A 15,599-nucleotide genomic window follows, 5' to 3' on the forward strand; every position below is an offset into this window, starting at 1 on the left:
GTTCGTTCGTTCGTTCGTTCTTTCGTACCTATGTACGTACGTTCATTGATTAGGTAGTTCGTTTGTTCGTTCGTACATACGTACGTTCAATTCTTTGTTCGTTTGTTTATTTTTCGTACCTACGTACGTTCGTTCGTTCAATCGTTCGTTCGTTCGTCCGTTTCTTTGTTCGTTCGTTCGTCCGTTTCTTTGTTCGTTCGTTTGTTCGATCGTTCGTTCGTTCTTACATACGTACTTACGTACGTAAATCCGTACATACGTACGGACGTTCGTTCGTTGCCTCTTTCCTTATTTGTTTCGTTCTTTCGTACGTACATACGAACTTACGTTCATTATGTCGTTCGTTTGTTCGCTCGTTCATTTCGTTCCTATATTCGTTTCATTCGTTCGTCCGTCCGTATGTTCGTCCGTCCGCACGTTCGTTCGTTCAGACATACGTTTGTTCGGACGTTCGTTCGTTCGTTCGTTCGTTCGTTCTTTCATATATATGTACGTAGGAACGTACGTACGTTCGTTCGTTCGTTACCTCATTCGTTCGTTCTTTCGTTCTTTCGTACCTATGTACATACGTTCATTCATTAGGTAGTTCGTTTGTTCGTTCGATTGTTCCTTCGTTTCATTCGTTCGTTCTTTCGTTCTTTCGTACGTACATACGAACGTTCTTTCATTAGGTCGTTCATTCGGCCTTTCGTACACACGTGCGTTTAATTCTTTGTTCGTTCGTTTTTTTCGTACCTACTTACGTTCGTTCGTTCAATCGTTCGTTCTTTCGTCCGTACGTACGTTCGTCCGTACGTACGTTCGTCCGTTTCTTTGTTCGTTCGTTTGTTCGATCGTTCGTTCGTTCTTACATACGTTCTTACGTACATAAATCCGTACATACTTACGGACGTTCGTTCGTTGCCTCTTTCCTTAGTTCTTTCTTTCATCGTTCGTTCGTTCGTTCTGTCGTTCGTATGTACGTTCGTCCGTTTCTTTGCTCGTTCGTTTGTTCGATCGTTCGTTCTTTCTTAGATACGTACTTACGTACGTAAATCCGTACATACGTACGGACGTTCGTTCGTTGCCTCTTTCCTTATTTCTTTCGTTCTTTCGTACGTACATACGAGCGTTCGTTCATTAGGTCGTTCGTTCGGTCGTTCGTTCGTTCGTTTCATTCGTTCGTTCGTCCGTTCGTTCTGACATACGTTCGTTCGAACGTACGTACGTTTGTTCGTTCTGACATACGTACTTACGTACGTAAATCCGTACATACTTACGGATGTTCGTTCGTTGCCTCTTTCCTTAGTTCTTTCTTCCATCGTTCGTTCGTTCGTTCGTTCTGTCGTTCGTATGTACGTTCGTCCGTTTCTTTGCTCGTTCGTTTGTTCGATCGTTCGTTCTTTCTTAGATGCGTACTTACGTACGTAAATCCGAACATACGTACGGACGTTCGTTCGTTGCCTCTTTCCTTATTTCTTTCGTTCTTTCGTACGTACATACGAGCGTTCGTTCATTAGGTCGTTCGTTTGTTTCATTCTTTCGTTCGTCCGTTCTTTCTGAGATACGTTCGTTCGAACGTACGTACGTTCGTTCGTTCTGACATACGTTCGTTCGGACGTACGTACGTTCGTTCGTTCGTTCGTTCGTTCGTTCCTTCGCACGTAAGTACGTACGTTTGGTCCGTCGTTCTTTCTTTCGTACCCACGTACATTTTTCGTTCAATCGTTCGTTCATTCTTTCGTACGTTCGTTAGTTCGTACGTACGTGCGCACGTTCGTTAGTTTGTTTGTTCGTTCGCTCGTTCGTTCTTTCGTACGGTCTTTCGTTCATTCGTTCGTACGTACGTACGTACGTACGTTCATTCGTTCGTTTGTTCGTACGTCCCTACGTTCAATTCTTTGTTCGTTCGTTTTTTTCTTTGGTACCTACATACGTTCGTTCGTTCAATCGTTCGTTCGTTCTTTCGTTCGTACGTACGTTCGTACGTACGTTCGTACGTACGTTCGTACGTACGTTCGTACGTACTTTCGAACGTACGAAACTGACGAAGGAACAAATGAACGAACGAACGAAACAAACAAATGAACGAACTATCGACCGAACGAACGAACGGAAGAAAGAACGAACGAACGAACGAAAGAACAAACGAGCGAACGAACGTAAGAACAAACAAATGAACGAACGTACGGACACACGAACGAAAGAATGAATGAACGAACGAACGAACGATCAAATGTACGTACGTACGTACGTAAGCACATATGTACGTAGGTACGTACGTACGTACGTTCGAACGAATGAACAAACTAACGACCGAACGAACGAACGAACGAAAGGACAACCGAACGCACGTACGTACGAACGAACGGATGTGAGTACGTACTTACGTACGTACGAAAGAACGAAAGATAGAACGAATGAACGTATGTACGTTTATAAATAAGTACGTACGAACTATCCAACGAACGAACGTACGTACTTTAGTAAATACGAACGAACGTACGTGCGTAAGAATGACCGAACTTACGTACGTTCGTACGTACGCGCGTACGTTCGTTACTTTGTTCGTTTGTTCGTTCGTTCGTACGTACATATGTACCTACTTACGTACGTTCGTTCGGTCGTTCGTACGTACATACATGCCTACGTTCGTTCGTTCGCTCGTTCGTTCGTACGTTCTTTCGTTCGGTCTTTCGTTCATTCGTTCGTACGTACGCACGTTCGTTCGTACGTACGTACGTACGTGCGTACTTTCGTTAATTTTTTCGTTCGTTAGATTGTTCGTTCGCTCGTTCGTTCGTACATACGTACGTTCAATTATTTGTTCGTTCGTCTGTTCGATCGTTCTTTCGTTCTTACATACGTACTTACGTACGTAAATCCGTACATACGTAAGGACGTTCGTTCGTTGTCTCGTTCGTTAGTTCATTAGTTCTTTTGTACGTACGTACGTTCGTTCATTAGGTCGTTCGTTCGTTCGCTCGTTCGTTTCGTTCCTACGTTCGTTTCATTGGTTCGTTCGTCCGTCCGAACGTTCGTTCTGACATACGTTCGTTCGTTCTGACATACGTTCGTTCGTTCGTACGTAAGTACCTTCGTTCGTACGTACATGCATACGTTCCTTGTTCCATCGTTCGTGAATTCTTACATACGTACTTACGTACGTAAATCCGTACGTACGTACGGACGTTCGTTCGTTGCCTCGTTCGTTAGTTCTTTCGTACGTATGTACGTACGTTCGTTCATTAGGTAGTTCGTTCGTTCGTTCGTTCATGTGTACGTACGTATATATGTACCTACTTATGTACGTTCGTTTTTTCGTTAGTTCGTTCGTTTGTTCATTCGTATATACGTACGTTCAATTATTTCTTCGTTCGTTTATTTTTCGTACCTACGTACCTTCGTTCGTTGAATCGTTCGTTCGTTCGTTCTTTCGTTCGTACGTACGTTCGTCCGTTTCTTTGCTCGTTCGTTTGTTCGATCGTTCGTTCGTTCTTACATACGTACATACGAACGTATATCCGTACATGCGTACGGACGTTTGTTCGTTGCCTTTTCCCTTATTTCTTTCGTTCTTTCGTACGTACATACGAACGTTCGTTCGTTCGTTGGTTTCATTCGTTCGTTCGTACGTTCGTTTCATTCGTTCGTTCGTCCGTCCGTACGTTCGTTCGTTCGTTCCTTCGCACGTACGTACGTACGTTTGTTCCTGCGTTCGTACGTACGTGCGCACGTTCGTTAGTTTGTTTGTTCGTTCGCTCGTTTGTTCGTACGTTCATTCGTACGCTCTTTCGTTCATTCGTTCGTACGTACGTACGTTCGTTCGAACGTACGTACGTGCGTACGTTCTTGAATTCGTTCGTTCGTTAGATTATTCTTTCGTTCGTTCGTACATACGTACGTTCAATTCTTTGTTCGTTCGTTTATTTTTCGTACCTACGTACGTTCTTTCGTTCAATCGTTCGTTCGTTCTTTCGTTCGTTTCCTTGTTCGTTCGTTTGTTCGATCGTTCGTTCGTTCGTTTCATTCGTTCGTTCGTTCGTTCGTTCTGACATACGTTCGTTCGTTCGTTCGTTCATTCATATATATGTATGTAGGAACATAGTACGTTTGTTCGTACGTTCATTCGTACGTACGTACGTACGTTCGTTCGTACGTACGTGCATAGTTCCTTAGTTTGTTTGTTCGTTCATACGTACGTACGTACGTACATATGTACCTACTTACGTACGTTCGTTTGTTCGTTCGTACATACGTACGTTCAATTCTTTGTTCGTTCGTTTATTTTTCGTACCTACGAACATTCGTTCGTTCAATCGTTCGTTCGTTCTTTCGTTCGTACTTACGTTTGTCCGTTTCTTTGCTCGTTCGTTTGTTCGATCGTTCGTTCGTTCTTACATACGTACTTACGTACATAAATCTGTACATACGTACGCATGTTCGTTCGTTGCCTCGTTCATTAGTTATTTCGTTCTTTCGTTCGTTCATACTTACGTTTATTCATGAGGACGTTCTTTCGTTCGATCATTCGTTAGTTTGTTTGTTTGTTCGCTCCTTCGTTCGTACGTTCTTTCGTACGGTCTTTCGTTTATTCGTTCGTACGTACGTACGTTCGTTCGTTCGTTCGTACGTACGTACGTGCGTACGTTCGTGAATTTGTTCGTTCGTTAGATTGTTCGTTCGTTCGTTTGTTCGTACATACGTACGTTCAATTCTTTGTTCGTTCGTTTATTTTTCGTACCTACGTATGTTCGTTCGTTCAATCGTTCGTTCGTTCTTTCGTTCGTACGCACGTTCGTTCGTTTCGTTGTTCGCTCGTTTGTTCGATCGTTCGTTCGTTCGTTTCATTCGTTCGTTCGTTCATTCGTTCTGACATACGTTCGTTCGGACGTACGTTCGTTCGTTCGTTCGTTCATTCGTTCGTTCGTTCATTCATATATATGTATGTAGGAATATAGTACGTTTGTTCATACGTTCTTTCGTACGTACGTTGTACATTCTTTCGTTCATTCGTTCGTACGTACTTACGTACGTACGTACGTTCGTACGTACGTTCGTACGTAGGTTCGTACGTACGTGCGTACGCTCGTTAGTCTGTTCGTTCGATCATACGTACGTACGTACATATGTACCTACTTATGTACGTTCGTTTGTTCGTTAGTTCGTTCGTTCGTTCTTTCGTTCGTACGTACGTTCGTTCGTTTCTTTGTTCGTTCGTTTGTTCTATCGTTCATTCGTTCTTACATACGTACTTACGTACATAAATCCGTACATACGTACGGACGTTCGTGCGTAGCGTCTTTCCTTAATTCTTTCGTTCTTTCGTACGTACGTATGTAGTTCGTTCATTAGATCGTTCATTCGTTTGTTCGTCCGTCCGTACGTTCATTCTTTCTGACATACGTTCGTTCGAACGTACGTACGTTTGTTCTTTCGTTCGTTCGTTCGTTCATTCATATTTATGTACGTAGGAACATACTACGTTCGTTCGTTCGTTCGGTGGTTTGCTTCGTTCTTCCGTACGTACGTACGATAATTCGTTCGTTCGTTCGTTCATTCATATATTTGTACGTAGGAACACACGTACGTTCGCTCGTACGTTCTTTCGTTCATTCGTTCATTCTTTCGTTCATTCCTTCCTACGTACGTGGGTACGTTCCTTAGTTTGTTCGTTCGTTTGTACGTACGTACATATGTACCTACTTATGTACGTTCGTTTGTTCGATCGTTCGTTCGTCATTACATACGTACCTACGTACGTAAATCCGTACATACGTACGGACGTTCGTTCGTTGCCTCGTTCGTTAGTTCTCTCGTTCTTTCGTACGTACGTACGTTCATTTATTAGGACGTTCGTTTGTTCGTTCGTTGGTTTCATTCGTTCGTTCGTTTCATTCGTCCGTCCGTACGTTCGTTCGTTCTGACATACGTTAGTTCGAACGTACGTACGTTTGTCCGTTCGTTAGTTCGTTCGTTCGTTCGTTCGTTCATTCATATATATGTACGTAGGAACATAGTACGTTCATTCGTTCGTTCGTTTGTTCGTTTGTTTCGTTCTTCCATACGTACGTATAATAATTTGTTCGTTCGTTCGTCTGTTCGTTCTTTCCTTCGCACGTACGTACGTACGTTTGTTCGTTCGTACGTTCTTTCGTACGCACGTACATTTTTTCGTTCAATCGTTCGTTCAATCTTTCGTACGTTCGTTCGTACTTTCGTACGTACATGCGCACGTTTGTTAATTTGTTCATTCGTTCACTCGTTCGTTCGTAGTTCTTTCATACGTTATTTCGTTCATTCTTTCGTACGCACGTGCGTACGTTCGTTCGTTCATTCGTACGTACGTACGTGCGTGCTTTCATTAGTTTGTTCGTTCGTTAGTTTGTTCGTTCGTTCGTTCGTTTGCTCGTTCGTACATACGTACGTTCAATTCTTTGTTCGTTCGTGTTTTTTCGTATCTACATACGTTCGTTCGTTCAATCGTTCGTTCTTTCGTTCTTTCTTTCGTACGTACGTTCGTCCGTTTCATTGTTAGCTCGTTTGTTCGATCGTTCGAAACACCCTTACATACGTACTTACGTACGTAAATCCGTACGTACGTACGGACGTTCGTTCGTTGCCTCGTTCGTTAGTTCTTTCGTAAGTATTTAAGTACGTTCGTTCATTAGGTAGTTCGTTCGTTCGTTCGTTCGTCTCATTCGTTCGTTTTATTCTTTCGTTCGTCCGTCTGTACGTACGTACTTTCGTTCGTTCATGCGTACATACGTTCGTTCGCTCGTATTCGTTCGTACGTACGTACGTACGTTCTTTCGTTCATTCGTTCGTACGTACGTACGTTCGTTCGTACGTACGTGGATACGTTCCTTAGTTTGTTCGTTCGTTCATACGTACGTACGTATATATGTACATACTTATGTACGTTCGTTTGTTCGTTTGTTCGTTCGTATATACGTACGTTCAATTATTTGTTCGTTCGTTTATTTTTCGTACCTACGAACGTTAGTTCGTTCAATCGTTCGATCGTTCTTTCCTTCGTACGTACGTTCGTCCGTTTCTTTGCTCGTTCGTTTGTTCGATCGTTCGCTCGTTCGTTCTTTCGTTCGTACGTACGTTCGTCCGTTTCTTTGCTCGTTCGTTTGTTCGATCGTTCGTTCGTTTTTACATACGTACTTACGTACCTAAATCCGTACATACGTACGGACGTTTGTTCGTTGCCTTTTTCCTTATTTCTTTCGTTCTTTAGTACGTACATACGAACGTTCGTTCGTTCGTTCGTTCGTTCGTTTCATTCGTTCGTTCGTTCGTTTCATTCGTTCGTTCGTCCGTCCGTACGTTCGTTCGTTCTGACTTACGTTCGTTCGAACCTACGTACGTTCGTTCGTTCCTTCTGACATACGTACGTTCGGGCGTTCGTTCGTTCGTTCGTTCGTTCGTTCGTTCGTTCGTTCGTTCATTCATATATATGTATGTAGGAACATAGTACGTTTGTTCGTACGTTCTTTCGTACGTACGTACGTTCGTTCGTACGTACGTGCATAGTTCTTTAGTTTGTTTGTTCGTTCATACGTACGTACGTACATATGTACCTACTTATGTACGTTCGTTTGTTGGTTAGTTCGTTCGTTTGTTCGTTCGTACATACGTACGTTCAATTCTTTGTTCGCTCGTTTATTTTTCGTACCTACGAACATTCGTTCGTTCAATCGTTTGTTCGTTCGTTCTTTTGTTCGTACGTACGTTCGTCCGTTTCTTTGCTCGTTCGTTTGTTCGATCGTTCGTTCGTTCTTACATACGTACTTACGTACGTAAATCTGTACATACGTACGGATGTTCGTTCGTTGCCTCGTTCATTAGTTGTTTCGTTCAATTGTACATACATACGTACGTTCGTTCATGAGGACGTTCGTTCGTTCGTTCAATCGTTAGTTTGTTTGTTCGTTCGCTCGTTCGTTCGTACGTTCTTTCGTACGGTCTTTCGTTCATTCGTTCGTACGTACGTACGTTCGTTCGTTCGTTCGTACGTACGTACGTGCGTACGTTCGTGAATTTGTTCGTTCGTTTATTTTTCGTACCTACGTACGTTCGTTCGTTCAATTGTTCGTTCGTTCTTTCGTTCGTACGCACGTTCGTTCGTTTCCTTGTTCGTTCGTTTGTTCGATCGTTCGTTCGTTCGTTTCATTCGTTCGTTCGTTCGTTCGTTCGTTCTGACATACTTTCTTTCGGACGTACGTTCGTTCGTTCGTTCGTTTATTCGTTCTTTCATTCATATGTATGTAGGAACATAGTACGTTTGTTCGTACGTACGTTCTTTCGTACGTACGTTCTTTCGTTCATTCGTTCGTACGTACGTACGTACGTATGTTCGTACGTACGTGCATACGCTCGTTAATCTGTTCGTTCGATCATACGTACGTACGTACATATGTACCTACTTTAGTACGTTCGTTTGTTCGTTAGTTCGTTCTTTCGTTCGTACGTACGTTCGTCCGTTTCTTTGTTCGTTCGTTTGTTCTATCGTTCATTCGTTCTTACTTACGTACTTACGTACGTAAATCCGTACATACGCACGGACGTTCGTTCGTTGCCTCTTTCCTTAGTTCTTTATTTCATTCGTACCTACGTACGTACATTCTTTCATTAGGTCGTTCGTTCATTCGTTTGTCCGTTTCATTCGTCCGTTTGTTCGTTTCATTCGTTTGTTCGTCCGTCCGAACATTCATTCTTTCTGACATACGTTCGTTCGAACGTACATACGTTTGTTCTTTCTTTCGTTCGTTCGTTCGTTCATTCATATATATGTACGTAGGAACATACTACGTTCGTTCGTTCGTTCGGTGGTTTGCTTCGATACTCCGTACGTACGTACGATAATTCGTTCGTTCGTTCGTTCATTCATATATTTGTACGTAGGAACATACGTACGTTCGTTCGTACGTTCTTTCGTTCATTCGGTCGTTCATTCGTTCATTCGTTCCTACGTACGTGCGTACGTTCCTTAGTTTGTTCGTTCGTACATACGTACGTTCAATTCTTTGATCGTTCGTTTATTTTTCGTACCTACGTACGTTCGTTCGTTCAATAGTTCGTTCCTACGTTGTTTTCTTCGTACGTACGTTCGTCCGTTTCTTTGTTCGTTCATTTGTTCGATCGTTCATTCGTTCTTACATACGTTCTTACGTACATAAATCCGTACATACGTACGGACGTTCGTGCGTAGCGTCTTTCCTTAATTCTTTCGTTCTTTCGTACGGACGTACGTACGTTCGTTCATTAGATCGTTCGTTCTTTCGTTTGTTCGTTCGTTTCATTCGTTCGTTCGTTCTGACATACGTTCATTCGTACGTACCTACGTACGTACGTACGTTCGTTCGTTCGTTCGTTCATTCATATATATGTACGTAGGAACATAGTACGTTCGGTCGTACGTTCTTTCGTACGTACGTTCTTTCGTTCATTCGTTCGTACGTACGTATGTTCGTTCGTACGTACGTGCGTACGCTCGTTCGTCTGTTCGTTCGTTCATACGTAAGTACGTACATATGTACCTACTTATGTACGTTCGTTTGTTCGTTAGTTCGTTCGTTTGTTCGTTCGTACATACGTTCGTCCGTTTCCTTGTTCGTTCGTTCGTCATTACATACGTACTTACGTACGTAAATCCGTACATACGTACGGACGTTCGTTCGTTGCCTCGTTCGTTAGTTCTCTCGTTCTTTCGTACGTACGTACGTTCATTCATTAGGACGTTCGTTCGTTCTTTCGTAGGTAGGTAGGTACGTACGTTCGTTCATTAGGTCGTTCGTTTGTTCGTTCGTTCGTTTCGTTCGTTCGTTCGTTTCATTCGTTCGTTCGTCCGTCCGTACGTTCGTTCTGACATACGTTTGTTCGAACGTAGGTACGTTTGTTCGTTCGTTAGTTCGTTCGTTCGTTCGTTCGTTCATTCATATATATGTACGTAGGAACATAGTACGTTCATTCGTTCGTTGGTTTGTTTCGTTCTTCTTTACGTACGTATAATAATTTGTTCGTTCGTTCGTCTGTTCGTTATTTCCTTCGCACGTACGTACGTTTGTTCGTTCGTTCAATCTTTCGTACGTTCGTTCGTACTTACGTACGTACATGCGCACGTTTGTTAATTTGTTCGTTCGTTCGCACGTTTGTTCGTACGTTCTTTCGTAAGTACGTACGTACGTTCATTCGTACGTACGTACGTGCGTACGTTCGTTAGTTTGTTCGTTCTTTAGTTTGTTAATTCGTTCGTTCCTTTGCTCGTTCGTACATACGTACATTCAATTCTTTGTTTTTTTCGTACCTACGTACGTTCGTTCGTTCAATCGTTCATTCGTTCGTTCTTTCGTTCAATCGTTCGTTCGTTCGTTCTTTCGTTCGTCCGTGCGTTCTTCCGTTTCTTTGTTAGCGCGTTTGTTCAATCGTTCATGCGTTCTTACATACGTACTTACGTACGTAAAGCCGTACATATGTACGGACGTTCGTTCGTTGCCTCGTTCGTTAGTTCTTTCGGTCTTTCGTACGTATGTACGTACGTTCGTTCATTAGGTAGTTCGTTCGTGCGTTCGTTCGTACATTCGTTCGTTCGTTTCATTCGTTCGTTCGTTTCATTCCCTCGTTCGTTCGTTTCATTCGTTCGTTCGTCTGTCCGTCCGTACGTTCGTTCATTCTCACATACGTTCGTTCGTACGTACGTACGTTCATTCGTTCGTTCGTACGTACGTAGTACGTTCCTTCGTTTATTCGTTCGTACGTACGTTCGTTCGTACGTACGTGCATACGTTCCTAATTAGTTTGTTCGTTCATTGGTACGTACGTACATATGTACCTACTTACGTACGTTCGTTTGTTCGTTAGTTCGTTCGTTTGTTCGTTCATACATACGTACGTTCAATTCTTTGTTCGTTCGTTCGTTCTTTCGTACGTACGAACGTACGTACGTTCGTTCGTTCTGACATACGTTAGTTCGAGCTTACGTACGTTCGTTCGCTCGTTAGTTCGAACGTACGTACGTTCGTTCCTTCGTTAGTTCGTTCGTTCGTTCCTTCGTTCATTCATATATATGTACGTTGGAACAGTACGATCGTTCGTACGTTCTTTCGTACGTACGTACGTACGTACGTACGTTCGTTCGTTCTGACATACGTTAGTTCGAGCTTACGTACGTTCGTTCGTTAGTTCGTTCGTTCGTTCATTTATATTTATGTACGTAGGAACATAGTACGTTCATTCGTTCGTTCATTGGTTTGTTTCGTTCTTCCGTACGTACGTACAATAAATCGTTCGTTCGTCTTTTCGTTCTTTCCTTCGTACGTACGTACATACGTTTGTTCATTCGTTCGTTCTTTCGTAGGCACGTACGTTTTTTCGTTCAATCGTTCGTTCATTCTTTCGTACGTTCGTTCGTTCATTGGTACGTACATGCGCACGCTTGTTAATTTGTTCGTTCGTTCGTAGTTCTTTCATACGTTATTTCGTTCATTCGTTCGTACGCACGTACGTTCGTTCGTTCATTCGTACGTACGTACGTGCGTACGTTAGTTAGTTTGTTAGTTCGTTAGTTTGTTCGTTCGTTCGTTTGCTCGTTCGTACATACGTACGTTCAATTCTTTGTTCGTTCGTGTTTTTTTCGTACCTACATACGTTCGTTCGTTCAATCGTTCGTTCGTTCGTTCGTTGCCTCGTTCGTTAGTTCTTTGGTACGTATGTACGTACGTTCGTTCATTAGGTAGTTCGTTCGCTCGTTCGCTCGTTCGTTCGTTCGTTCGTTTCATTCGTTGGTTCGTTCGTTTCATTCGTTTGTTCGTCCGTCCGTACATTCGTTCGTTCTGACATACGTTCGTTCGTACGTACCTACGTTCGTTCTTTCGTAAGTACATACGTTCGTTCTTTGGTTCGTTCGTACGTACGTACGTACGTTCTTTCGTTCATTCGTTCGTACGTACGTTCGTTCGTGCGTACGTTCGTTCGTACGTACGTGCATACGTTCCTTAGTTTGTTCGTTCGTTCATACGTACGTACGTATATATGTACCTACTTATGTACGTTCGTTTGTTCGTTAGTTCGTTCGTTTGTTCGTTTGTATATACGTACGTTCAATTTGTTCGTTCGTTTATTTTTCGTACCTACGTGCGTTCGTTCGTTCGTTCAATCGTTCGTTCGTTCTTTCGTTCGTACGTACGTTCGTCCGTTTCTTTGCTCGTTCGTTTGTTCGATCGTTCGTTTGTTCTTACATACGTACTTACGTACGTAAATCAGTACAAACGTATGGACGTTTGTTCGTTGCCTTTTTCCTTATTTCTTTCGTTCTTTCGTACGTACATACAAACATTTGTTCATACGTGCGCACGTTCGTTAGTGTGTTTGTTCGTTCACTCGTTCGTTCGTACGTTATTTCGTACGGTCTTTCGTACATTCGTTCGTACGTACGTACGTACCTTCGTTCTTACGTACGTACGTACGTACGTACGTACCTTCGTTCTTACGTACGTGCATACGTTCCTTAGATTGCTTGTTCGTTCATACGTAAGTACGTACATATGTACCTACTTATATACGTTCGTTTGTTCGTTAGTTCTTTCGTTTGTTCGTTCGTACATACGTACGTTCAATTCTTTGTTCGTTCGTTTATTTTTCGTACCTACGTACGTTCGTTCGTTCAATCGTTCGTTCGTTCGTTCTTTCGTTCGTACGTACGTTCGTCCGCTTCTTTGCTCGTTCGTTTGTTCGATCGTTCGTTCTTTCGTTTATTCTTTCGTTCTTACATACGTACTTACGTACGTTAATCCGTACATACTTACGGACGTTCGTTCGTTACCTCGTTCGTTCGTTCTTTCGTTCTTTCGTACGTATGTACGTAGTTCATTCATTAGGTATTTCGTTTGTTCGTTCGATTGTTCCCTCGTTTCATTCGTTCGTTCTTTCTGACATACGTTCGTACATTCGTTCGTTCGTTCGTTCTTTCATATATATGTCCGTAGGAACATACGTACGTTCGTTTGTTCGTTCGTTCGTTCTTTCATATATATGTCCGTAGGAACATACGTACGTTCGTTTGTTCGTTCGTTCGTTCTTTCGTTCATTCTTTCGTTCTAACATACGTACTTACGTACGTAAATCCGTACATACTTACGGACGTTCGTCCGTTGCCTCGTTCGTTCGTTCTTTCGTTCTTTCGTTCCTATGTACGTACGTTCATTCATTAGGTAGTTCGTTCGTTCGTTCGATTGTTCCTTCGTTTCATTTGTTCGTTCTTTCATCTCGTTCGTTCGTTCGTACGTACGTTCGTTCGTACGTACGTTCGTTCGTACATACGTTCGTTCGCACGTACGTGCATACGTTCCTTAGTTTGTTCGTTCGTTCATACGTACGTACGTATATATGTACCTACTTATGTACGTTAGTTTGTTCGTTAGTTCGTTCGTATATACGTACGTTCAATTATTTGTTCGTTCGTTTATTTTTCGTACCTACGTACGTTCGTTCGTTCATTCGTTCGTTCGTTCGTTCTTTCTTTCGTACGTCCGTTCGGCCGTTTCTTGGCTCGTTCGTTTGTTCGATCGTTCGTTCGTTCGTTCTTACATACGTACTTATGTACGTAAATCCGTACATACGTAGAGACGTTCGTTCGTTGCCTTTTTCCTTATTTCTGTCGTTCTTTCGTACGTACATACAAACGTTCGTTCATTAGGTCGTTCGTTCGTTCGTCTCATTCGTTCGTTTGTCCGTCCGTACGTTCGTTCGTTCTGACATACGTTCGTTCGATCGTACGTACGTTCGTTCGTTCGTCTGTTCGTTCGTTCCCTCGCACGTACGTACGTACGTTTGTTAGTTCGTTCGTACATACGTGCGCACGTTCGTTAGTTTGTTTGTTCGTTCGCTCATTCGTTCGTACGTTCTTTCGTTCGGTCTTTCGTTCATTCGTTCGTACGTACGTACGTTCGTTAATTTTTTCGTTCGTTAGATTGTTCGTTCGTTCGTACATACGTACGTTCAATTATTTGTTCGTTCGTTTTTTTTTCGTGCCTACGTTCTTTCGTTCGTTCAATCGTTCGTTCGTTCTTTCGTTCGTTCGTTCTTTCGTTCGGACGTACGTTCGTCCGTTTCTTTGTTCGTTCGTCTGTTCGATCGTTCTTTCGTTCTTACATATGTACTTACGAACGTAAATCCGTACATATGTAAGGACGTTCGTTCGTTGTCTCGTTCGTTAGTTCATTAGTTCTTTTGTACGTACGTACGTTCGTTCATTAGATCGTTCGTTCGTTCGTTCGTTCGTTTCGTTCCTACGTTCGTTTCATTCGTTCGTTCGTCCGTCCGAAAGTTCGTTCTGACATACGTTCGTTCGTTCTGACATACGTTCGTTCGTTCTGACATACGTTCGTTCGTTCTGACATACATTCGTTCGTTCTGACATACGTTCGTTCATTCGTTCTTTCGTTCATTCTTTCGTTCCTACATACGTACTTACGTACGTAAATCCATACATACTCACGGTCGTTTGTTCTTTCGTACGTATGTACGTACGTTCGTTGATTAGGTAGTTCGTTTGTTCGTTCGATTGTTCCTTCGTTTCATTCGTTCGTTCTTTCGTTTCATTCGTTCGTTCGTACGTAAGTTCCTTCGTTCGTACGTACGTGCATACGTTCCTTAGTTTGTTTGTTCGTTCATACGTAAGTATGTACATATGTACCTACTTACGTACGTTCGTTTGTTCGTTAGTTCGTTCGTTTGTTCGTTCGTACATACGTACGTTCAATTCTTTGTTCGTTTGTTTATTTTTCGTACCTACGTACGTTCGTTCGTTCAATCGTTCTTTGGTTCGTCCGTTTCTTTGTTCGTTCGTTCGTCCGTTTCTTTGTTCGTTCGTTCGTCCGTTTCTTTGTTCGTTCGTTCGTCCGTTTCTTTGTTCGTTCGTTCGTCCGTTTCTTTGTTCGTTCGTTTCTTCGATCGTTCGTTCGTTCTTACATACGTACTTACGTACTTTAATCCGTACATACTTACGGACGTTCGTTCGTTACCTCGTTCGTTCGTTCTTTCGTTCTTTCGTACCTATGTACATACGTTCATTCATTAGGTAGTTCGTTTGTTCGTTCGATTGTTCCTTCGTTTCATTAGGTCGTTCGTTCGGCCGTTCGTACACACGTACGTTTAATTCTTTGTTCGTTCGTTTTTTTCGTACCTACGTACGTCGTTCGTTCAATCGTTCGTTCGTTCTTTCGTTCGTACGTACGTTCGTCCGTTTCTTTGTTCGTTCGTCTGTTCGCTCGTTCGTTCGTTCTTACATACGTACTTACGTACGTAGATCCGTACATACGTACGACGTTCGTTCGTTGTCTCGTTCGTTAGTTCTTTCGTTCTTTCGTACGTACGTACGTACGTTCGTTCATTATGTCGTTCGTTCTTTCCCGCGTTCGATTCGTTCCTACGTTCGTTTCATTCGTTCGTTCGTCCGTCCGTCCGTTCTTTCGTTCTGACATACGTTCGTACGTTCGTTCGTTCGTTCGTTCTGACATACGTTCTTACGTTCTTTCGTTCGTTCGTTCGTTCGTTCTTTCATATACATGTACGTAGGAACATACGTACGTACGTTCGTTCGTTCGTTCGTTCTT

The sequence above is a fragment of the Octopus bimaculoides genome, chromosome 21, assembly GCF_046866305.1.
Source record: "Octopus bimaculoides isolate indiv1 chromosome 21, ASM4686630v1, whole genome shotgun sequence".
Taxonomy (NCBI): domain Eukaryota; kingdom Metazoa; phylum Mollusca; class Cephalopoda; order Octopoda; family Octopodidae; genus Octopus; species Octopus bimaculoides.